This window comes from Camelus bactrianus, chromosome 12, assembly GCF_048773025.1.
Source record: "Camelus bactrianus isolate YW-2024 breed Bactrian camel chromosome 12, ASM4877302v1, whole genome shotgun sequence".
Classification (NCBI taxonomy): Eukaryota; Metazoa; Chordata; class Mammalia; order Artiodactyla; family Camelidae; genus Camelus; species Camelus bactrianus.
The window spans coordinates 4,447,313-4,473,787 of record NC_133550.1 but is presented as its reverse complement, the minus strand read 5'-3'; the positions used below and the strand labels follow the sequence as shown (position 1 = coordinate 4,473,787).

The 26,475-nt window shown below is 41.4% G+C and overlaps 1 protein-coding gene across 28 annotated transcripts in view; it reads right to left on the bottom strand.

Annotated features, from left to right (window-relative positions):
• The window catches only part of LOC141579338 (trafficking protein particle complex subunit 9-like), a 147,232-nt gene that overhangs the window by 58,694 nt on the left and 62,063 nt on the right, over positions 1–26,475 (bottom strand). For 26 of the 28 annotated variants that reach the window (XM_074374550.1, XM_074374548.1, XM_074374534.1 and 23 more), the window contains 2 exons: positions 2,197–8,239; positions 1,213–1,436 (listed from right to left, as the gene is read on the bottom strand). The gene's annotated coding sequence lies outside the window, so the exon portion shown is untranslated. The remainder of the gene's footprint in view (positions 1–1,212; positions 1,437–2,196; positions 8,240–26,475) is intronic. The other 2 variants (XM_074374523.1, XM_074374524.1) reach the window with 2 other exon arrangements.

Genomic DNA, 26,475 nt, shown 5'->3' with positions numbered 1-26,475 from the left:
TGTATAATGTTTCACAAAAGCCTTAAAATATTATCACCCCAACTTGACACATCAAGAAACTGAGGTAGAGAGGTTTGTCACATTGTGCAAGATTAAAGAGAGGCCACGACAGACACCATATTTAAATCCAAGGCCCTGCTCCAGTGCTCACACTAGAAAGTGTGACATACTGCCCCTTTTCTGCCCTCTCCCTGCAATAAATCTCTGAAGAGTCTTTTCTGTGCCACCTGGAATCACAATCACATCAATTTTCCACAAAGAGCTATGTCCCTCCTTGCAGGAAGTAACAAAATCTAAAGTGTTGGGATGGGAGGAGAGATTTGCATTTTCTGTTTCTCAAAGGAAACATGGCTTAAAAGAAACTGAAAAGCACTTATCTAGTCTAAGCCCTCATTGTGCAGATAAAGAAACGGAGGGTCAGAAGAGATGAGGAAAGGGCCTTATTAACAAATATTGCCTCAGCGCAGCACCAAGCCAGCCCTGGGCACTGCTGGGGAAGAATGTGGAAGGCCCAGGAGAATGAGCCTTAGAAAACGGAAAGAGAAGAAGCATACAAGGCCCCGTCTCTACACCACCATACAATGAATTTCCACCAAATTACCCAGTATGGGGGCAGCCAATAATTAGGTGGGGTAAACTGGTTACAGAAACCTGGAAGTCTCAACCATAGTGGAAATTCCAACATTTACTGTTTTTTTCCCAGTTCAATAAACAACTCAGTGGGCACTCTGTACCAGGGACTACACTAAGCCTGGAGTTCTCCCAAATACAGATCTCTATTACCACGTGTGCAAACCACATAAAGGCCACCAGAAGAAAAGCGCTCACAGATAACATGGAATTACTGTAACTGAAAGCAGCCAAAGAGCATATATTACTAGGAAAAACTGTGCTGCTAGAAATGGACTCATGGACATAGAAAGCAAACTGTGCTTAGCAGGCAGGAAAGGGGGGATTAACAGATACACGTTAACAAATATAAAATAAATGACAAGGACCTACTATATAGCACAGGGAACTATATTCAATTTCTTGTAATGAGTTCTACTAAAAACAATCTAATACATATGTATATACATATGCATATGTTGATAACTGAATCTCTGCTGTACACCTGAAACTAACATTGTAACTTGACTACATTCCAATAAAAAATAAATTAAAAAAAAAGTAAAAATAAAAGCAACGCCATTAAGAAAAAAAAAAGAATACTGTAATCCTCTTAGCTGTAGGTCCTGGAGAATCCTGGTTGCAAGCACCAAGTCCACTGGATCTCTCCAGCACTGGATGTCACTCTTTCTGACCATCAGACAGTCACTTGGCTTCACTGAGGTTACTTTTCTCTTCTGTGAAAGGCTACAGGAGCAACTAACGATGTATAGAATCTCATCATTCACAAGCCCAACATTTAGTGAGGACTTCCCATGGGCCAGGCTCTGGAGAGATGAAAAGATACGGTCCCAGTTATAGTCATGTGTAGAAGAAATTTATGCCATAAAGACATTAATTCTTCCTGTTTTGATACACAGATTCATTGCAATTCTGATTAGAATTCCTACCAGATATTTCATGGAATGTAACAAGTTAATTTATGGTCAGGAATAGTCATGAAACTTCTTTAGAAACACCACTGGGGAGGGGTGGGTATGTCACTCATTTCCACTGGTCTTTCTGTTGTGATGAAAACGTTCTGGAATAATAATTGTTGCACAACTGTGAGTATGCTAAAAGTTGCTGAATTGTACCATTTAAATGGATGGACTTCATGGTGTGTGAACAATATCACAATGAAGCTGTAATATGAAAAAATATTTCCTGAAAATTATTTTTCCCTCTATACTAGTAGTCTGCCCCACGATTTAATAAAAACAAAAAACCAAAACAAACCAAACTGTGCCAGGAGCTCTTTAGGACTTCAATGTCCCTGGGTCTCCAACGCCTCTGGTGGTGCTGTTCCTGTTAACGCACCCTAGCTGGGCTGGGCTAGTTAGGGACTGTAACTATCTTTTTAAAATCGACGATTACACGTTTCACCCTGGGAGTAGGAAGGAAGGAGCATGTCACAGCTTCATGACTTCAGCTCATTTTTAACTGAACCTAGCCCTGATTTCAACACTGTAATCCCTGGCACTATAAAAACACGTGACATCAACAAGCACCGCCATCATAACACCTGAAAGTGTTCAAGGTACTTACCTGGGGCAGAAACACTGAGGGAGGAGACAGAAGCTCGCTCAGCACTGAGGATCCAATTTCCCCACTCCACCAGAAGCTGGGCTTTACAGCCGGAGGCTCTCAGCCCAGGGAGCATCTCCCACGCCACTGAGCTTGTCCTCAGGGAGCAGGAAAGGAAGAGAAGGGCAGCCCCGGTGTCGCGGGGCAGGGAAAGCGGTGGGGGGTTGGTGGAAACGCGGGCTGCAGCCCCGCTCGGAGGCCAACCCCAGCCCCAGCCGCCCGCCCCCATTTGGGTCCGCAGACCCCGCCCACCCGGGACACAGCCCGCCCAGTGGCGGGGACCGGCCGGCGGCCGAGGAGAGGCAGCCCGGGAGGAGAGGTTTCGCGGGCGGGAGAGGGGAAGGGGACGCCAGCCACGGACTGAGGGAAGCCCGGCTGGGTGAGAGGAGGCAGGTGCACCCCTGGCCATGGACAGGTGTGGCCGGGGCGCCGGGGCATGTGGAGCGGGCAGAGGGATCTGGCCCTAGCTATTCAGCTGAACACAGGCTGACTGGCGCCCTGGGGTGCTGTGACATGCCGACCGCCATCCCGCAGCCGCCTGACCCCTTTCCCGGGAACCCCCACCTTGCATTACCACAGCCAGATGCCCCGGCCCCGGGCAGGAGCTAAAAGCCTACAGGTCGACAGAGCTGAGAAGCCTTTGGGGCCGATCCCCGGCTCGGAGCTGGAGCTTCCAACCCGTGGTCCAGCTGGCACCGACTGCCCATGCGCAGGAGGGCCAGCGATCCACTCTGGGTTCTGCGAGAGAAGGTGGGGCAACGAAGGAGGGAGAAGATGGGAGGGGGAGGAGAGGAGGGGAAAAGTGGAGAGAGACAGATGGACAGGAAGAGCAGAGAAAAGGGATGGATCTGGAGAGGGGAGGGTCTTAGCGGAGATGGAGAGAAAAAGCTTTACCTCTGGGGGCACCCCGAAGGAGGCGGCAGTCCTGCCTCTGTACCATTCTGTTACCCTTCAAGGCCCGCAGCTCATGTTTTACCTCTCTGATCCAGCCCTCCATCCGATGCTTCAGCAGAACCCCTATGGGTATCACACCCGTTGCCCCCACGCGGAGCTGGGTTTTCTGTTGCTCTGGGAACCAAGCACCCGCAGGTGTTGTCGCTCAGAACTACCTTGGAAAGAGTACCTATTCCCCTTTTACACGCTGGGAAACAGCCAGGCATGATCTCTGCCTTAGTTCCACTCTCCCAGGTGTTGGGCTGGCGGGGAGCGGGGTGGTACAAGATCAGAACCCCAGACAGAGCAGACTGCCTGAGTGTTGGTGCACAGTCCCCATCCCTCCTGGGTAAACCACACCGCAGCCTAGTGGAACCATCAAGGGCTCACAGTAATTTCCTGGGTTTGGGAGAGCTATCATCATGTAAAGGAAAAGCCCAGCTGGGCTAACAAGCTAAGTCACAAATCTAAGTGGGATAAGTGTCGGTTTACTGATCTAAATTCTGCTGGGCTAACTCGTAAATCTGAAGTTTAGTGTCAGTTTAGTGGGCTAACAAGCTAACTCATAAATCCAACCTCAACAGGTGTCAGTAACGTGATCTATTACAAGTTGATAAGCTCCAGTGTACTGATTTCTTGCTTTTTGTTGTTTGAGCCTTATTGGCTAATACCCCTAACTTGTAATTAACCCTTTAAAACCTCATGTGCATGTCTTGGAGTTGCTCAGAACTTCGGAGCAGAATCCCCTCTGAGCCCGCCGGCATAATAATTCTGAGTACGCCAACCCTCCCAGTGGTGCTTGTTTCATGGCTGGCCTGTTGTTTCCCTAACACTCAGTTCCAGTGCCCAGCTTGCTAGGTAGATAGGAGTGTTACCGATTCCAAATTCATTCTCCTCAGTGCAGGACAGGCCAATAAGTTGGGAGACCAAGTGTTGGGGCAAGGAATAGCAAGTCTCTTTAGACCTAGATGGCAAAATAATGTCTTGGAAAACAATCTCCCCAAGTCAGAATTCAGGCTCCTTTCCTACGTGCTTGGTTGTTGCAATCTTCCTGGTGTAGGAATTCCTTCTTGTTAGAATCTTCTGTTCTTCCAGCTATCTGCCTGGGTCAAATCTCTGTAAACCTCCAACAAAACAAACGTTATTTTCTATTCTGTAATTTGTTATCTTTTTATGAATGTAAAAGTGTTAAATATCCTTAAAGGTCAGAGCCTTTAGAATAGGCTCTCCTGTATATTTCAGGCTCTAAGCAACATTGTTTTACATGCAAGATGAAGCCTAGGAGACAGAGCATAGGGTTAAACTCAAATGAAAAGATCTAATATGCAGTCAGATTTGTTGTGTTCTATTACCCGGGCAGAAGCCACTTGAGGATTTAAATCCCTTTAAGTTAAAAATAACTAAAACTTTAAAGGAATTTACATACATATTTGGGAGTGTGTATACCATATCTGGAAAAGCATCCAAAGGTTAGTAAACAGTGGCATCTCCAGGGAGGGCTGGAAGAACAGAGGATGAGGGTAAACTTCTTTCACTTGTGTATTTTTGTGCTCTGTTTGAATTTGTTTAACCATTTGCATGTATTTCTTTTTCAGTTAAAAAAAATGTGTAATGGAGCAAAGGAGTTATTAGCTCAGCAAATACAGCAGCCATGGAATTACTGAGTCATCACTTTTGACTTAAGCCAGGAAGCATTTATTGACTCTCTCCTATGGGCCCAGTGCTGTTTTAAGACTTCTTTTATTATAATTATTTATTATTATTATTACTATTATTATTGTTATTGTTATTATTATTTTATGAAATAATAACAAGGTATACCCCACCCCTGCCCATGGCTGGTGGAAAACCAACTGAGTTTTTATTGAGTTGTTTTCCAAGGAGTATAGATGAGTTATAAACTGAACACATCTTCAGGGCAAAACAGGTGGAGTGGTTTTACAGCACGCTAGACAGCTATGAAGGGTTTTCAATAAAGGTGCCCAGAGGCTGAGAGAGAAATCCTCCAGGGCCCTACAATAAGCTGCCAAAACTGCCTTCTTCATGGCACTACTGAAATAGGAAAGAACAAATCTGACTCCATATTTGATCTGATCCTTTGACTTTAAGAAAACCACGTTAATACGCTCCGGTCTTTTCGTCGGTTATGATGTCACAGAGGAGACGGACAGGTCAACAAGGGACCACTCTGCCATGATCACTGAGCCGAGGAACGGGATGGGCGGCAAGATGTATGACGCAGCCATAGATGTGCCAGTGCTTCTAGGCAGGTAACCAAATTCGCCTCGACAAGGTGTCAAATACTTGTGCCCACGTCCTCATCACCTGACATGTATTATAGAGAAATGGAAACCTATACCAATACCCTTGGTGGGTACACCGTCCAAAGAGCAAAGTCACAGTTTGACAACTGGCCATCCCGGTTCCCTGGGATTCATTCTTGGAGAACCTTAGAAACCACTCCTCTGTCCTTAAGAAGTGCTGCATATTTGTCCTATCTTTGGCTCAGTGATGGAGCATGTTCAAGTGAACTTTAATGTCTGCACAGATTTGATTGTCTTTCTCCAGTTTCACGTGTCCATTCTAAAGAGGCCTGGGCTAAGCCCATCCTCCGTGAGATCTATTCCCTACAGTGACAGCTCATTGAGCCTGCAATTAAAAGCTAACTGAACAAGACTGTCTGTCCTCAGCTAAAACGTTCACCCACCCTTCACTGCTTTCTTAATCTCCTCTCCTGGCTAATTGCAACAGACTAACACCTCCCTCTACCAAGCTTCCCAACTATGTCAGTTTTTCTCCCCAAAGAGAAAGTAAGGTCCATAAATGAGGAGTCAACTCCATAGATACCTCTGAATTCCTAGCATATAGTAATGTCAATAAACAGAAATATGATTGTGGCTTCTTTCCTTTAAAACATTTCCGGTTATTTGAATGAGACCTTGGAAGAGAGGTGTTTGCATTCAAGTATCTTGATCCACAATACTCTGGAGGCCTTTTTCGGAATGGCTGTTCACTAATCCATTCAAAACACAGCTTCTCATTCCAGGAGTAGCTCTGCTTCTCTGCCAGGAGTTTGTGGTCACTCTCAAGCAAGAAGAGCTTTAAACTATATCCTTACTTTGGATTTGTTATTTTTCCCCTCTTCCAACAAAATTGACTTTCCCTACTGTCTTGCTTTGAGGAAATTTTTTTCCCTAGTTCACCCTTTAGTAAACCATGCTTCTCGGGATGGGCTTGGCTTTACATATGATCAGTCATCCAACTCCCAGTGTGAGAGGCTACGGGCTCACCTCCTACCCTCCTGTCAAGGCAACTGAAATTCAGTACAGGAGCCAACAGGCACCCCAGGGCTTCTAAGGCTCATGTATTACCCAGAATCCCTGCTTTCTGGTTTGTCTTGGCTTCTGAGGATTTCCCCTCACTTTCTTGACAATTAGCTGTGCAGCTTGAAAGATGAGGAAGGAAGGTTTTATTTCTTAATCCGCATTTTAAGAAATTTATGTAATGAAGGTTTTCACAAGTTTCTACAACCCTTCATTGCCGAGACAGAAAACACACTAGTTATTTTCTAAGTTTAGCTATCATGTGTATTTTTTCTTTTGTTTTCTTAACTGCAAACAGACATCTTTTAATTAAAAAAAATTAAGGCCCCAAAAAGGATAGAGAAAGGGCATACAAAATTAAAGGGCAAAGACAGAAAAATGATAAATACTCTACAAGGTTAATATAATAATTACTCTATGGATCAGATCAGCAATTCTCAGTAACAGCTAATTGAAATATGACCATGAGGTAAAACGTCTCTCTTGTCAGGAGATGGCTAACAGAATATAGAATTAAATCAACAAACTAAAATTCTAAGTCTGGCGAGGTACAGAAAGATACCAGCATAATGTGTCATCTTCTGGAAAGGAGGGAGGCTCACCAGCTCTTTACTGTGGAGCCTGAGCCCAGGGGAGGTTGGTGAATTGAGCTCTGTAAGTATCCAATTAGCAAAGTGGGTGATGAATAAAGAGGCATGAGCTTTGATGACAGAGATGATACTACTATTCACTTGTCCTGTAAAATATGCCTTCACGTTCAGTGATCAATACCTCAGCGTCCTCAGGGATTAAGATTATAGGAAAATTCACAGCCTGGGCCCAGACCTCCTCTTTGAGCACGTGACATTGCACTTAGATTTCTCAAGGGCAACTACAACTCCACCTGCAAAGAGCTGACTTCACGGTTCTCCTCCCATAGCCGTCCTGCCCAGGGCCCCTGGTCGGGGGGCAAGGTCTCTCTGCCTCTCCGAGCTCAGGCCCATCACTCACAGATGTGAATGGACCCCTCCTTCAGGGCCCAGATTTCCTCAGTCACCGAGTCCCACCACCCATACCTGTCCTACCAGATACTCACTGGCACTAACTCAGCACTGACTCTGTGCTGGGTACCATGCTGCACACTGTGCACACATTATCTCACTGGATCTCCACAGCAGTCCTGGGAGGTCGGTACATCACTGCATTTATTGATTAGATAAATTGTTTCACTTCCTTGAGTCCATTATCCAAAGTGACACGGCTACTGAGCCACAAAACTGGGACTGAAAACCACTTGAAAATTCTACACTCCTACACCTGGCAGCCACCCTAATCTGACTCATCACATCACCTCCTGCTGAGCCTTCTAAATGTTTCTAAGCATTCTACAAGACAAAAGTGATCTAGGAGAGCACCCCTTTCCCCTACTTAAAATCTGTCAATGACTGTCCACTGCCCTTAGGATAAAGCCCCACCGGTCCTGAGCACAGCCCAATGGCCGGGCATCCACGTTTCGTGCGCGGCCTCGCCGCCTCACCCACCACGCAGCTATACAATGGCTGTGTCCAGGATAGGGATGCTGACTCCGTACAACCCGGTTCTCTTCTCAATCAAACAATGATCACCTTCTTCACTGTCCACCCTCTTCACTGCTGACTCTCAGAAAAATGATTTCTCAGGATGAATCAATATCTTTTTCCTTACAACTTCTCGTCATTGATAATGAGCTCCACCCAAAAGAGAGAAGACTTAATTCTCAGTCTCCTTATCTGTAAAGTGAGAATAACAAGAAAATATGTGAGGTTTTAAGAGAAATAATATTCATGTGAGGCTGAGGGACAATTCCCAACATACAGTAAGCACTCAATATGTGCTTACTTATTATTAATAAGAATATAATGCATTCCAGCTACCTTAACTCAATGTTTTATGGCTATGTCCAACAGAATACAGACACACTGTTGGAGGAACCCCTTTGAGCAGATCAGCACAAGCATACTGGGAAAGGTAAGCCCTGACTCCGGTTACAGCTGCAGCCACCCAGCACTACGGGGCGGGGCAGTTTCTCAGACTATTACAAGTTGCTTGAGCATTTGTCACTAATGAATAAAGACAGGTGTTCTTTATTCAAAACTCCTGAAACATAAATCTTCAAAGATTGATGCAAATTAGATTTCAAGTACAACACTCTCTCTAGAAATTATTTGATAATAGTCTTAGCTCCTCTGCACATCAAAAGGGCATGTTCTTAATGTATCTGACTACACCGAAAGTGTTGTTTAAAAGAAATTAAGATGAAGCCATCTTAAATAAGCTCTCAGTATCATCTGCACAAAGCCCCACCCAAGGGTCTCATTTCTCAATTCCACATAGTTGTTCAGGTAGCTTAACCTGGGTCTTGGTTTCTTATAACACGGGGGTGGGAAGAGTTGTGGATAGATTTATGTAACAAATATAAACTTACGGTATTTGCTGCATAGAAATCCTAGAAATAAACAAATAGATATATAGTCCTACCCTCAAGAAGCTCAGCCTTTCCATTTACAACAGCATTAAAAATAAAGTGAGATACATTTAACAAAAATTTACAAGATTTGTACATTGAATATTTTGAAGTATCACCAAAAAATTTTAAAAGATCTACATATATGGAAGACATCCCATGTTGATGGAATGGTAGACAATATTGTTAAAAATGTTAGACTCCCCAAAGTGATTTACAAATTCAGTAGAAACACTATCAAATTTCCAGCTGACTTCTTTGCAAAAATTGAAAAATTTAACCCAAATTTCATATGGAAGTGCAAGGGGCCCAGGACAGCCAAAACAATCTTGAAGAAGCAGAGCAAAGTGGGAGGACTCACTTTAAAGGGTACTAAAAAGATATAGTACTAAGTCAGTATGGTACTGGCATAAGTTTGTGTAAATAAATCTATGAGACACAATAAAATCCCAGGGCGAAAAAACTTACATTTACAGTCAGTTTTCCACAAGGGTGCCAACAACACTCTATGGAAAGAATAGTCTATTCAACAAATGGTGCAGGGAAACCTGGGTGTCTGCAGGCAAAGAATGAATCTGGAATCTGGACCCCCATATTTTATATTACAAATAAAATTAATCCAAAATGGATCACAGACAGAAATGTAAAAACTAAAAGTACAAACTTTTTAAAAGAAGATACAGTATAAATCTTTGTGGTCCTAGGATAGGCTTTGGTTTCCTAGATACAATACCAGGAGCACCAGTGATAGAAGAAAAAAGCAGATAAACTGGACTTCATCTAAATTAAACCTTTTTTTACAAAGGACATCATCAAGAAAGTGAAATGACACTGGTAGGGGTTATCTCAAGTGATAGAGTGCGTGCTTACCAAAAAAATTAAATTAATCAATACATCTAATTACCTCCACTATAAAGAATTTTTTTTTAATATTTAAAAATCTAAAGTGAAACGATAATCTGCAGAATAGGAGAAAAATTTTGCAAAGCATGTATCTAATAAGAGAGTTGTATACAGGATATATAACAAATGCTTACACCTGAACAATACATAGAAAATCGACCCAATTTTTAAATTTTCCAAGGATTTAAAAAAATACACAAATGGCCAAAAAGCATATGAAAAGAAGCTCAGCATCAGTAGCCAAATCAAAATGAAAATGAGATCTTATTTTATACCCACCAGGATGGTTATAATCAAAACATGGACAATAACAAGTGTTGTTCAGGAGGCAGAGATACCTCATATGCGGCCAGTGGAAAGGGACAATGGTGCAGCTTCTTTGGAGAAGTCTGCTGTTTCCTCAAAAGGTTAGAAATATATGGCTCAGCAATTTCACTCCTACATGAAGAGTCATCCCTTAGTATTCTCGGGGGGTTGGTTTCAGGAACCCCCCATCCTGGATTCCATAATCCAAGGATGTTCGAGTCCCTTTACAATCAGCCATCTGGATCCATGAAGTGGAAACTACAGATATGGCCGGCCAACTGTACAGCCAACAGAATGAAAACATTTTCTCACAAAAACTTGCACATCAATATTCATGGCAGTATCATTCAGAGTAGCCAAAGGTTACAAACAATTTCCATCCATCAATGAACGGATAAACAAAATTACCAAGAATAGGCCCACAAATTTTTGGTCATTGAATCTTTGACAAAGGAGGTGAGAACATACAATGGATTAAAGACAGCCTCTTCAGAAAATGGTGTAGGGAACACTGGACAGCTGCATGTAAATCAATGAAGTTAGACTACTCCCTCACAGCATACACAAAAATAAATTCAAAATGGCTTAAAGACTTAAACATGTATACAAGACATTATAAACCTCTTAGAAGAAAACATAGGGAAAACATCTGACATACATCTCAGCAATGTTCTCCTAGAGCAGTCTACTCAAGCAATAGAAATACAAGCAAAAATATACAAATGGGATGTAATTAAACTTACAAGCTTTTTCACAGCAAAGTTAACAGTAAGCAAAACAAAAAGACAAACTATGGAATGGGAGAAAATATTTGCAATAAATGAGACTGACAAGGGCTTAATTCCCAGAATATATAAACAGCTTTTACACTTCATAAGAAAGAAAAACAAACAACTCAATCCGAAAATGGGCAGAAGACCTAAAGAAACTTTTCTCCAATGAAGACATACAAATGGCCGTTAGGCACGTGAAAAAATGCTCAATATCGTTATCAGAGAAATGCAAATCAAAACTGCAATCAAATATCACATCTCGCCAGTCCCAATAGCCATCATTCAGAAGTTCACAAACAGTAAATGCTGGAGAGGCTGTGGAGAATAGGGAACCCTCCTACACTGTGGTGGGAATGCAGTTTGGTGGAGCCATTGTGGAAAACAGTATAGAGGTTCCTCAAAAGACAAAAAATTGACCTCCCATATGACCCAGCAATCCCACTCCTAGGCACATATCCAGAAGGAACCCTAATTCAAAAAGACACCTACATCCCAATGTTCACAGCAGCACTATTTACAATAGCAAGACATGGAAACAACCTAAATATCCAGTGACAGATGACTGGATAAAGAGGTTGTAGTATATTTGTACAACAGACTACTATTCACCCATAAAAAAATAATAAAATAATGCCATTTGTAGCAACATGAATGGACCTGGAGAATGTCATTCTAAGTGAAGTAACCCAGAAAGAGAGAGAAAAATACCATATGAGATCGCTCACATATGGAATCTAAAAAAAAAAAACAAACAAACAAACAAAAAGATAAACTTATTTACAGAACAGAAACAGACACAGAGACATAGAAACCAAACTATGGTTACCTGAGTGGAGAGGGTGTGGGAAGGAATAATTTGGGAGTTCAAGATTTGCAGATAGTATGTATAGAGTAAACAGCAAGTTTATACTGTATAGCACAGGAGAATATATTTCGTATCTTATAGTAACTTATATTGAAAAAGAATATGAAAATGAATGCAGGAATTTTCTTATGTAAATGAAGTGTTGTGCTGTACACAAGAAACTGATGCAACATTATAAACTGACTAGAATTCAATGAAAATATTTTTAAGTAGACAAAAAACAAAAAAAAGAAAAAAGATATTATCAAATCAAAAGAATAAATTACTGATTGAAGGTACAAAATGGATGGACCTTGAAAGTTTATACTAAAGTAAGCCAGACACAAAAGGGCAAAGAGTGCCCTTTTAGGTGAAATGCTCTGAGCGTTTATTGTACTATTCCAGTAAAATTTCTGGAGGTTTGAAGTCTATCAAAATCAAAATAAATTGTATTATTCATTAAAAACATAAAATGATTCCTCAAAGGAGGGCTTTAATTATTAAATGCAGAAATGCATGTAAAGCTCCTGGAACAACAATTTGCATGTCCACAGACAGTCACTGTTGTCACTGCCACTGAGAGGGTGGTGCCAGCGCTGATGAGGGCTGCCTCCACTCACTCCCCTGCAGAGAGGAGTGAGGGCCTGGGCTCTGACAGGAAGGGTGCCCATGCACATGGGTTAGACTGAGCCACTCCCCAGACACTGCGTTACCCAGCTTTCTTATACAAACTGCTCCATCTAACATAAACACGCTACAGGGATGGATCTTACAACACAGGGAATATAGCCAATGTTTTACAATAACTATAAATGGAACATAAAAATAAAAATTGTGCAACTATTGTACACCTGAAACTTATATCACATTGTAAATCAGCTATAACTTTATAAAAAAATTAAAAAATAATTTAAAAATTTTATCACTTTAGTATTCAATTCGGTTTTTAAGTAACTACTAAACAGCTTAGAAAGTATAAAATATTTAAGTGTGATAAGTTTGTTTACATATTTATTTACTTTCAGCCTCCTGCTAAAAGAGAAATTAAACAATTTTTTTAAACACAGCTTAACAACCATAACAACAAAAAGACAAAAGTGAGAGTGAAGACAAAATGGAAATTGAATACTTAAATGAAAACAGGGGAAGGTAAAGTCATAAAAATGAATGCCATGAAGTTAGGGTAAGTGTTAAAGGCCGACTAGAAATTCAACTGTAAGATTCTTGGCAGCTAAAGCAAAAAGTAAAAGATGATGGGGCGGGTGGTAGAGCTCAGTGGTAGAGCGTGTCTTTAGCGTGCCCGGGGTCCAGGGTTCAAGTGCCAGGGCCTCCACGAACAGATAAATACACCTAATTACCTAAACCCTAAAGAGCCCCAAAGAAAAGAAAAAGAGAAATTTGTTTCCTAAAAAAACCTGATATTAAATTTAGATTAAATATTAAAAAAAAAAAAAAAAAAGAAAAATAGAAACAAATGAGTGACACAAGCGATAATACCTGTGAGATAAATCTGCAGTGGCTGCTGGCAGGTCCCCATGTCCCACGTGGGAAAATCTGAAACATCCTTCTCACCACTCAGAGTCATCCTCAGCCCACACCACCCATCCCCCTGTTAAATGCAGGAGCATGAGTAGGGCCCGGGCTTTGCACTCTCTGTGTCATCACAGTGAGACAGGATGGAAGGGGGCAGAGCACAGCCATTCAAGGAAGGCCACAACAATTAACATCAAAATGGTGAAGGATTCAATCCCCAATAGGCCTTGAGGCTCAAGATGAAGAGATATAACTTCTTCTAGCAGAGCTTGAGCTTCATTCTACACCCATTGTAATAGTAACATGGTGAATAACATGCCCCAAGGCACCATGGCCATCCCAAGGCTAGCCACAAAAGGTCACAGGGTAGGAAATGGCCAACTCCCTGGGAATCCCAGCCCCTTGCCCTTAGGCTGCTCAGTCTACTTATTAGCATATGAAACAACCAAGCCCAAGAAAACGAGCAAAACAGCGCCACCTCGCGGTCACCACTCTCTCTCCCTCTTCTGAGAAGGCCCACACTCTGTCTGTGAAGTGTGTACCTACTTTTAATCTGAGCATCCGAACCCCACAACTCGTGGCTTTTCTCTTGCCTTTCAATGTGTCTCTGTGAATAAATCTACCATTACTCAACAGTGGCTTGTTCTTGAAATCTTTCCTGCATGAAGCCAAGGACCCACGTCTGGTGGGGCACATTCAAGGGGCTCAACCAAAGCCTGGGACACAGCTCTTCTCATGCCCCACATCTGTTTTCTTGTATCAACAGGACTGGGATATGAAAGGAGTTCTGAGGCCCCAGCTAAGGGACAGAAGCAGCCCCCAGGGCTCAAAATGGCGGGCAGCCCCTCCCCCAGCAGGGGCCCTGAGGTCAGCCATGTTCTCTGTGGTTCCCTGTTGTGCTGACCCCCTAGCCAGACAGCGTTCTCCTAGGCCTATCCCCACAAAACCTTTCTCTCCAAAATTCAAACACATCATGTCACAGTCCTCTTATTCAACCAGGAAGTTTTCAGCGCACTTTTTCATTCCCTAGTAAAGAATCTATCTGTGCTCCCTCCCATCCCACCACTTCTTTATTTGTGAGAACTCTGTACTCCTCACATACCATCCTGAACGCAGCTGCCTTGCTAGCTGGGAACGAGATGCTTCAGTCTCACACTGCCTGAGTCCTTTCACTTTCCCCTTTCTACCTTAAATAGCCTTTCCTGAGTCTCCCACCCCTCTGATTCTGAACTTCACAAAGTGCTGAGGTTGCAGTCACTGTGTGCATAACTCCCAGGTTTTGGCTAGTTTTCCTTCACAAGATCTTCACTAAGGAGCTGCATCAAGAAGTTTAAAGAGGCTATTCTTACATCTGAGCTGAGGAGCCTGCATAAAATTTAAATGGCTTTGAAGAGAGAGTTAACCAGGGACAGAGAGGCTGCAAGTCCTTGTCAACAGTGTCATGAGGCAAAATGTTCTTCAAAGGCTCAGAGTGGCTTCTGAACACGGAGTCGGCAGGGAGGAGATGCCAGGCAGTGAGTGGGGTGAGTGACACTGGGTACGCTTCCCCAGCTGGGGAAGAACTGGATTTTGTTCTAGTTTTCCAAACAATTTCTGACTACCTTTTTCTCTTATTGTCACATACCATTTCCGGCGAATTAAGAAAAATCAGTGTCAGTCATTTGCGCCACTTGGTAGAAGCTACACGATGCCATTCACAGGGCTGGGATATAACAGCCACACCAGTCTAGGTTGAAAGACCAGTGGGGGTATTTCCAAGGTAATCACGCGCATGCAACAAACTCCCCAGCTTCAATTACCTCATCTCAAATGTGAGGCCAATAAAACTACCAAGCAAAGTGCGTTATGATAATGGCCAAAATCTGTTTACTAGGTAAGTGCCCGTAAGAGCTGCCACTGAAAGGGGAATGAGTATGATCAACGAGGCAAAGTCAACCTGGTCACACGCGCCCTGCCTTCCTGCGTTGGTGCAGGACCGGAGTTTGTTTAGCTGAGATGAACGCCCCCAGAGCAGCCCCGAAGGGAAAGCTCCCAGCTCTGCGTGGCGAGGCGTGCTCCTTTCCTTCTCAGAGCTGATCACAGTTTGCAGTCGTCTGTTTTTACATTTATCCCCTTAGTACCTGCCTCCCCTCCGGAGTTTTGCTTAAGCAGCACAGGTCCAGGTTTGTGTTGCTGCCTACTGGATATTCTGGGCTGGGAGACAGGCGACCCCACGTCTGGCTCTGGGGCTGAACGGAGAGGGCAGAAGTCCCAGGGGCCCATGCTGGACCGAGGCCCCAGCACCCAAAATTATGGTCTGACTTTGGGCAAATTACACAGTCTTCTTTACCCTGAGATTCCTCATCTGTCAATGAAAATAACTGCCCATGGCGTATAGAGTTTCCAGGATTAAAGGAAATCACCAAATTCACAACCTATTCAAGGGGCTACCAGTACATCCTCAACATGCACATGCTACCTTTACGGCTGTGACACACGCTAAGCGGGGCGGACAGACACAGTGAACAATGCTAAGTGCCTGTTAAGTGTTTCATGAGTTTTATAATACTCTTCACATCTTACAACAATCCCAGGAACAAACGAATATTATAATGCACATTTCACTGTTTCACCAACAGATTAAGGGAGGTTACACTCTAGTTCAAGGCCCTTTGGTGAGGAAATGGCGATTTAAACCTGTATCTGAGCCCAGGCCTGGGCTACATCTCTCTCCAATCCACCTGTCCAATACACAAGTTTGCACAGGCCAGCTCTTAAATGCAATGTGTGCCACCGTTTGTCAATGTTTGTTAATTACCATAAACTACTCTCAGAAACCGCTACAGAAAAGACAGGTGGACCCACATCCCTGCCAACAAAGTAGAGGAATTCTGCCTTGCCTTCTCCTGTAATGTGCAGAAACCATTCCCTACACCACCAAATTCAAATGTATGCTTCATCCGTGTTTATGTTTGCACACGGAATATTAAAGTAGAAGGTACCTGCAGTAATTCTATCTCGGTTCCTTTCCAAGTTTCCAGATTATCCACAATCAGTCTGTGAATGAAAATACTACAATGTGAATGAAAATACTGCAACCATATCTGTAAACAAATAATGCTGAAACCAAATCATCAGTGGCTGCCGCCATCCCCCAGCGAGGACAGTCCTGAAGTCCAGCCTCTACAGCCATTCACAACAGTGCCCTCTGAACAGAATGAGAATAAGAAAAGACAGGATACTTGCCCTAGATAGCTAGGTGCTTGTCTAAAGCATGAATCCAGTGAGCCCACGTGATACATAGAAAATCACTAAACTCTTTAACTTGACATACCTGGCTTTCTTTAGATAACAAACAATGTTTTATTGTTCCAACTACCTGGTCTTTGTTGTAAAGCTTCTATATATCCTAACTCCTCCCCAACCTCTTCGGAGCAGTCCCTCAGAGCGATCTGAGAGGCTGTCATCCCGGCTCGATTCCTTCCGCCATATAAACATAACTCTTAACTTTTAGGCTGCACATGTATTTCAGTCAACAGTTTTGGACACCATGAAGGGACCCAGAGCAGACTTTCTCCAACTGAATTCTCCGAGTATCCGGAGCCTTGGTACCAGCAGTGGCCCTTTGTGCCCATCCACCTCCTCGGGGAGTCCAGATGAATTTGGGTGAGTCTATCTTGGTTCTCGGATCTCCCATATTGGGTGATAATCCTGAGTTTTATTTGGCGGTGTATCCAGGTACCTGGCCCTCCAGTTGAAAGATACTGTGGGGGAATAACCCACCCAGTGGAGACATACTGTGTGGGGCCTGGTTGAAAGATAACGGGAAACACCCATCTTTAGGAGACGTCCAAGGTGGGGCTGGTTGAAAGATACCAGGAAAATACCCAGTGGGGACCTCCAGAGTGGGTCCATGTTGAAAGATACTGGGGTCAGGACTGAGTGGTTAGGTAAGAGGCTGGTCTAATGTTTTCCTCAATTTGGTTACCTCCATTGAATTTTTCAGAATAAAAGTAAAACTCTTATGAGGAACCTTTCAACTCCAAAAATGGGACCCCCTTCCTGGCTGGTAACAGTTTTCTCCGATGACTGAGAAACTTGCAGGAGTGGTATAGGCAAAGACTTCATGCCATCGAGTTGTCCCTGCGGGAAAACCTACTAGTAATTTTATTCTGACAACCCTTCCTTAGAATGGGGAATAGAACTTTCAAAAAAAAGAAAAATAAAGGAAGGAAGAAAGAAAAGGAAAAAAAAGATAAAGAAATGACAGATTGCCAGCCTCCAACTAATACCCCAGCCAGGTTTATATACATACAATACTTACAAATTTAATTGGGAATTAAAAAAAAAATCTCACTCTTAAAGTAACTAACCAGGCCTGATAAAAACATTTTTTGGAATTCTGGACTTATAAAAACCAAAACCCTTTTAGGGGGAACTTGGATTTCTCTTCCTGTGTCTTTGAAATATAAACATTTTATCTTTCGCTGGGTGTATTATGTGTGTGTATGTATGTATATATATGTTTCCTTTTTGTTTTTAATGGAAAATTTGGACTCTGCCATGCAAAAGGTACAAGTATTGTGTACATATGGTGACCACACAAATAAATTGGGATTCTCAACAATCCTTTGTACCAATTTTCAGGCATTTTGCCATCTTAACCTTTGTTGCATCAGTCTGGACCATGAACTGCTTTACCTTTTGGAGAGTAAACTTTTGAATTTTATTTAGGCAGCACCCCTACTCTCATTTGGAAAAGCCTCTTCATCTTATTCGTTTAAAATCAATATATATATATAAATTGATGGCCATATGATGGATCCCTTAATTTGGAAAACTTTTAAATTGGTGAAAGTTGAAAGAGCTCTCATTATAAACAGCCGTTTTATTGGTACCTATTAAAATCAAGTTTAAAGGTAGAAAATATATCTAATGGTTAATCTAAGAACTTATTTTACAAAAACTGGTTTAAAAAGCTACATTTATGTTTTTCCTTTCCCATTAATGCTTTTAGAGATGTTAATAAAATCTTAGAATAATTAATGTTAATTAGGTTGAGTAACTGGAAAAAAGAATGTAAAAATGTCGAAAGATTTTTTTTTTTCTTAGCAGAAAAAAAAAATGATAAGTGGATTATCCTAAGTGGGTAAATTTTTTTGATGGTTATTTTGAATGACATAAATAAAATGGACATTGTTGGATTTTGAGACAAGGTTTTGATTCTACACTACGTAAAGTTAAAAAAAAAAAATGGCCAAAATGGTCACCTACTGCCCCCCAAAATTAAAGTTCAAAGAAGTCCGTTTTATTTGCCCCAGTTTAAAATGTATGTATTTATAGGGATAGATACATATAATATATGTAGACTGTGATATTTGATCAATGATTGGGGCAACAGACCCATTAATCAAATTAAAAGTTGAGAAGGGCCTAAGTTCTTTGGCTAAAACTTGGGTATCCCAGAGACTTTTCTATAAAATTAGATACAGTGAAAAAAAAAAAAAAAAGAAAGAAAGAAAAGAAAAGAAGAAAAGGGCTTCTGGCATTCCTTCTAGAAATAAAAATTATTGATTAAACCTAATAAATATTAAAATTAAAGGTATAAGAGTTAATAAAATTGAGATAAAAGTTTGTAAAATTGGTATGTTTAAATGGGCTTTATATAAACTTTTTGCTTAATTATGTTATGGGATAGATCTGTTTCAATGGAAAAACGCTTCCCCTTCTTGGTATTACAAGGCTGGGCACATTTCTGTCCCTCAGAAAATATTAATTGAACAAAATAAAGGAAACCAATAGAGTTACATGAGCCGTCCAATATAATGTAAAACTAAAACTAATATTCAGTGGCTAATAGAAAAATATAATAAGAGGTTTACCCTGGGTTTAACTTATAATTCAAGGAAAAGAGACCTTACTAAATGCCTTATGTAAGCTTTGGAAGACAAGATAAATTGAACCTTAAAGTTTTAAAACATGGAATTCTTTGTTTAAAGCTCTTCTCATTGATACAAAAAAGCCAAATAAGGAGGTACAATTGGGCCTGCGTGACAGAGCAGTTCTCTGGGGAACTGGAAGTGTCTGTCATTGTCTTGCAGGTCAGAAATCTATATACAGCAAACAGTGACATAGGACTGAGCCTAATTAGCTTAATGAGAGAAAACTTAAGGCCAAAGAAATTTTTGGCATTTTAGAACTCAGAACTCTGATGGGTCCGTCAGACTTTGTCAAGAAATCTTAAATGTCTTTTTCATAAATAGTAAGCCTTAGTGATTTGAGAAAGCAAATTAAGCTTACTCCAACTATTATTATACCTATCTTATAAGTAAGTTTTAAAGTGAAGCTATGAGATCTCTAGCTTTGGTCTGTTTATAAGCCTGAGTACACATTATAGATGTGAGATATTTCTACAGCTAAAAAAAAGAAAAAAAACAAAGTCAAAGAGCTCTGCTTAATTGACGTAAAAAGTAATAGCTTACAAATTAAGTATTTTTAAAATAAAAACTAACTAATTTGACCTTCAGGTTCACGTGAACTGGAAAATATTCAATATTAAGATAACACTTGGTATTGTTTAGTTTAAGTGTGTTCTAATTAATATAGACATCTTTAAACTCATCAATATTAAGTATAATGCCTTTACTGTACCTAGGTTTAATGAAAGTCAAATAAGATCCTGTTATATATGTTACAGATTTGTCAAAAAAAATAATACTAATGTGGTGTGATAAAATTTGAAGTAAATTAAATGCAAATGAGATGAGAGTTTTGGGTAAATTTTTTAAAATATATATTTAAAATGTATGCTTAAGATAATCTCTAAATGTTTTGTATCTAAATTCTAGAGTTGTGCTAAATTAAGTCAAATGATAGGATTTTATTAAATAGCTATGCCATTTTCAGATAAAATAAGATTGAAATATGAATTACTTAACATATTACTTCCTCTTACAGAGAAACTAAAGGTGTTTAGAAATATTAATAAATGCATGGTGCCACTCTGAAATAGTCTCTATTATTAAGGGAAAGATCTCAGTATCCTAGGAAGGTAAGATAAATGTGTAAAGGAAGATATAAGGAATGGAATTATATTTTGTTAATGAAAAATAGTGACTTTGTCCTGAATCTGGTTACTTGTGAATGGAAGAAAAAATAAGGGACACACTAATACGAGTATAGAAAGCTGGGGAAGGCTTGTGGAAGAGGAACCCTGAGGAAAGAGTTTTGTACGTGGTCAGAATTGGCTAAGTTTAGAATCAATTTGGGCAAAGTAAATGAATCTTAGAAGTAAGCTGGTACAAGACTAGATTTGGTTTTCTCTCTGTTAAGGGGACAAAATTTTCTTAAAATATTAATCCACCTTCAGTAACAAATTGTAAAACTTCTTATGCGACTTAAGTGATCTGTTGTGCCTTTACCTTTGAAATATTTTCTTGTTAATGAGTAAGTACTACTTTACAGTGATCTATACGCTTATGTGACCAAGTGTTTTGAAAACTTTTAACAAGCTCCCCAAATATCAATTTCTCATTAAAATTCTTTTAGTCTCCAGTTAACTATGGGATGCTACAAAGGGTCCCTGAAACATCTCAAAGAGAGATTTTAAAGTAGTAAGTTTCATTTGGCATGTTAACTAACATGGGAAGTATTGTCAAATGAATAATAAATCTTCCTAGGTTATATTGTATGAGAAAATATTATTAATATAGATATTCTAGAAATTATATGGACTCCCTAACATTCTGGTATATCTGAAATGTTACCAGTCATAATTCTGGTTATTGTGACCAGGTTTCTTTATAGATTACAGTGTAATGTTGTTTAACCATGCTGTTAATTCTGTTGTCATTTATAGGCAGGTAATTGTTTTCTTCTGATGATTTTGCAAAATACTCTCTCTTCAAGGAGATTTACTGATTTCTAATAAATTTCAAACTATAGCACTGAAATAAACTGGGTAAGAAATTTTAAAGGTCTAATGAAAACTCTGATTAAAAGAATTAGTTACGTGGGACTGAGTAAACTGATGAATATGGTTACAATTTTTGATTTTGTCTGAAATACTACTGGCTTTTAACCTGTTTACCAGACATAAAGAAACTCTTCTCCTTAAACTACTTATGATTCACGTCAATTTGATAAATTATACCTATGTAAGCAGACTTAGAACAGTTATCTTTTCTCTCTATCTGATCCCTCAAGAGACTAAAATCTTTAAGGTCCCCAGTGGCTCTATGAGATAAATTAGGAAGATCGTCTCCTAACAGGTATAGGAACCTCAAGGTATTTTAAGGACTTCAAAAAGAAAAGAATTTACCTAAATCTGTTAGGCAGAAATCTATGACAAGCCCTTGATGGGGCTTTCCTGGCCTTAACAAACCTTATTAACATTCTAGCTTAAAAGTCCTTATTAAAAGTTCCAACAAAGCCAATTTAAAAGAGCCTATATGATCAAATAATCAGACAACTTGTAAACAAATTCACCTTGATTTGACTATATTTGATAAAAATGAGGGAACTTTAGAGAGAAAAAGATTATATTTTAGTGGATATTAAATTCTCGTTTTGTTAATTGAGGTCTATATTTAGTAAGACACTTCCCAGATCATTCCTTGCTGTCATGTTACATTGCTGCAAAGTTTAATTGAATTATTAAAAGGACACTGTATGTTTCTTTCTGAAGCTTAGTAATATATCCTTGGGTAAAGATCCAATGCCCCATGACCTGCGGCCAGGGGATTATACATACTGGAACAGGCATGACTTAAAAAATTTTCTCCAACATGAATGGAAGGAATCTATCAGGTACTTTTAACTAGACCATACACAGCAAAGCTGAAGGAAACTGACTTTCAGATTCATTTCCAACCAGAAAGAGCCCCTGCAGTGCACTGGCCTATAGAGCACTGCTCACCTTAAACAAGGCCCAAATGGAGAAAAAGCTACCAGGCCAGGATGAGAAGACGACGACATATGAGGTAGACAGCTGACCCAAGACACCAGACCAGGCCTGTATACCAGTTACTTTGATAATTTCTCCTACCTTTGATTATGAACTACTCCAATTGTTAAGTTTATGGTAAATTACCTATGTCTAGTACTTCTGTGTTACCTTGGTGGGCTTCCCTACTCCAAGGCTCTAACTAGATAGCCCTCAGAAACGTTATTCTAAAAAGGAAATTATAGTTCTGTTTAGGCCACTGTTGATCTTACAAGGTGGGAGACCTCACCTGGCCAATTAATACCTGCTCGAAGCCTGACCATAAATACGAACTTTCTCGTAAGATCACTCAAACTCAGTCAGAAACACAAGAAAAATTTTAACCCAAAAATATAACTTCTTGACTATTAATTTCTTAATCGTAACTTTATTAACGTTAATAACTGTATTACTTATATCCTGTCTATTTTATAAGATTGTTTTCTCTTACATTTCCCAAAGTGTAGCTAGGCCTACAACAAGATTGATGATGGCAAATCATATGGAAGAAATACATAAAATTTATAACCCTGCATAAAATAATTATAACAGTGTGATTCTAGGTATGGGAATGAGCAACGAAGGGTAAACATTTCCTGGATCATAACAGACTAGTAAGACAGGCCATCCAGAGAACTTTTAGTATCAACAGGGCCTGATAAAAACACCTAAAACCTTGAATGGCAGGTCAGAAATTTCTTCAACCTGAACTAGGAATGAGCCTTCATAGCACCCTGGGACAAAATTGGTCATGAAATGTCTCTCAAATTATTGGTCGAATTTAGGACCAAGGGGGAGCACTGTAAATGAAAATACTACAATGTGAATGAAAATACGGCAACCATGTCAGTAAACAAAGAGTGCTGAAACCAAGTCATCAGCAGCTGCCACCATCTCCCAGGGAGGACAGGCTTATAGCTCAACCTAGGCAGCCACACAGAATGGTGCCCTCTGAGGGGACTCAGAATAAGAAAGGACAGAATACTGGCCCTAGATAACTAGGTGCTTGTAAAAGAAATGAATTCAATGAGCCAAAATGTTTACTTCCTCCCATACAAAGAAAATCACTAAATTCTTGAACTTGAGATGCCTGGATTTCTTTAGATAACAAGCAATCTTTTATTCTTCCAACTCCCTGGTCTTTGTTGTAAAGTTTCTATATAATCCTAGCTCCTCCCCTACTTCTTGGGAGCAGTCCCTCAGACAGATTTGAAGGCTTTAATTCCGCCTCGAGTCCTCCCGCCAAATAAAGCATAACTCTAAACTTTCAGGCTACACATTTCTTTCAGTCGACAAGTCCCAGAATACACACAACTCATCAATTCTGTAATGGAACACACTGGATCAGGAACCAAAAGAATGTTCTAGTCCAGAAAATCTACGGGACCCTCTTTCTTCCTGTCATTATACAATCCGACCAGAACTCATTAATTTGCTGTCTGCTCATCTGGCAACCAAACTCAGAGAAGAGTCAACTCAGCACAGTGCTGTGCTGGGGAGAACACCCCGAAGCAGCATGGCGGGCTACCTGCTCTCCCGCATGCTCTGCTGACCCCTAGTGTCCTCCGTGGAGACCAGGCCAACAGAGCTGTTCCCAACAGCTGCAAAGTCCCACACATTAAATAAAAGCGTTTTATTTTATACGATATGTTACGTATATAACCATCTCTGAAGACAGCTTTGCAAGAAGCCCAAACCTTCAACATTAATCTGCAAAAGCAAATGCTGCCCCCAAGGGAAAACAAGTCTTAAAACGATGCTAAGGCTTCCAAAGTCCTCTCCAGGACCATCAATCAAACTGCCTGCAGGCCTGCAGCTGCAGGCGGCTACATGTCTGTTTTTAAAACAACCCCTTCCTGCCGTCAGGTGCTACAATATCCCTCTACGCCCTCCCATCTGAGGGTAAGAGCAGCCAATGCAGAACCTTGCAGGGAAGCACTGACAAGACTGGACACAGAGGATCAGAGCTAAACTAAGCCTTCTGATGACACGAGCTTGTCACTGTGTCATTTTACAGATGAAGATATATAGAGAGAGGTGGGGTGATCTTGCTCAAAGTCACACAGCTAATAAGTGGCAAAGTCTGTAACCCAGCTACACCCTCCGGTGTGACGCCCCCACTGGGACACCCACAGGGTTCTCTCGTGCCTGCCGGACCAGTCCTTTACTGTCACTCATAACCAACCACAGGGTCTGACCGTAGTCTGCTTTTCAGCCTCTTCTCCCTCTATTTTCTCAGGAACAAGGCTGCTCGGGCCACTATGTGACTTACGGCTCCCCAAACCCTCCGTGCTCAGGGTGGTCTTGCCTGTGCATCCAGCACCCTGCTCAGAGGCTCTTCCTCCCCTGCAGGAGGACGTTTCCACTCTCCGCAGGGACACCCCCTCAGGGAAGCCCTCTTTTTGCCCTCAGAATGGCAGGTGTCCCAGGCCACATCCCGAGCTGCCCCATTAAGACTGCGGTTGCCCAGGTTTGCTAGTCAGACCAGCAGCCTCAGAGCCAGGGTTTATGCCCGGGTCAACCTGCCAACCTACTGCCCGCCTCACAGCCCCCAGCCAGCAGGTCACCTGGAAGTCGCAGCAAGTGCCCCACCCAATCCCGAAGTCTCTTCATTTGCCAGCACCGATGATGAATGTTCTCCAACCTTTGGTCATTTTTGCACAAAACAGCAGCTTCCACTGTGAAGCAGGGTGTTTTCTCTTCTGCTCCCCATCCTTACTGGAAACGTCAAGGGAAACCAAAAGGCCTTTTCTCAACCCTTTTCTGATGACACCCTCCCACCCACAATATTCACATGCTCAAGAGCTTTGGGTCCACGTGGTTTTGTTTCCCATACGCTAAGTGGCTCAAAACACTGCGGGATTCTTTCTCTTTGAGAGTATTTGTTTGTACTGAGTTTATCGGCTTTAATCACTTTTTGTGTCTCTCTTCATTGTCCCTAGCAGTTGCCACTTCTTACTCCATTCAGCAGCCTCCCTCCCAACATCTAGTCTAGGAAATGAGCTGTGATGAGGGGCCCGGGGGCAGTCACAGAAGATGGAACTAAGGCACAAAGAGGTGACATATTTTGCCTGAGAAGATCAGCTTCAAGCCCCAACACTCTGTGTCACTTCCCTCTGTTTAACACTTATGTTAAACTAGTTAACTTTGTATAGATTATGGTTATAAACAGATGAGGTATCAAAATACATACAAGGACACACATCAGCTCTATGATGTTCATTAACTCCACTATTTTGTTTCTATTTATTTTATTTCTGTTAAAAAAATTAGGAAACTCTGCAGTCAATATAGCAAAATGTTAATGGGTTTTAAATCCAGAATGTAGATGCGTAAGTGTATCATTAATCATAATTATTTGTATGCGCACAAAATGATTTGACAGTCTCTCTCCCCTACCGCTACTCACTACTGGCTCTCACCTGAGCTCCCAGACCACACATTTAACAGCCTTTCACTTTACTCACAGCTGAACTCATCAGTTTTCCCCCAGAGCTCCCTCTGAAGCTTTCCCTCCTCAGAGCACAACAGGACCATCACTTACCTCATTAATCCACCCAGAAACCTGGGCCTAACTCCATCCTACCTTCACAGACATCATTCATCCTTTCCTTTTTACCATCTAAACATGCCTAAAGTCTGTTCGTTTTTTCCCATTGCCTGTCCCACTGACTGTCCCACCGTTTAGGTGGAAGCCACCAACACTTCACACCTGGACTCAAGAGTCTCCCAAGTGACCCCACAGCCGCTCTCCCATATTAGACACAAATGGGATATTCTCACTCCCGTGCTTTTAGGACTCTTTTCAAACCTACTGTTCTTAGAAGAAACTCCAAGTTTTTCACCTGGTGAAGGTGTTTGCCATGAAACATTGAGCTCAGGAACGGCAGGACCCCCCTCCTTCTTGGCCCTCCCCTTTCCCCAAGGCCCAGACCTCTCCCCCTCTGCCCCGCCCTCTGGCACAGCGCTGGCCCAGGAGAACCTGCTGAGCTACACCAGCCTGTATTCTAACCCTGGTCTTGAGTTCTTAGCAAACTGCTTCACTTATCCATACAAATCCAAGGTAGATTAGAAAGATTATAGATGTTGAGCTAGACTATTGATTTGGGGATTTTGCACTAGCAACCTGCAAGCATATGTTCTAATGATTCTGTCTTCTTAAAACCACACCCAGATATAAG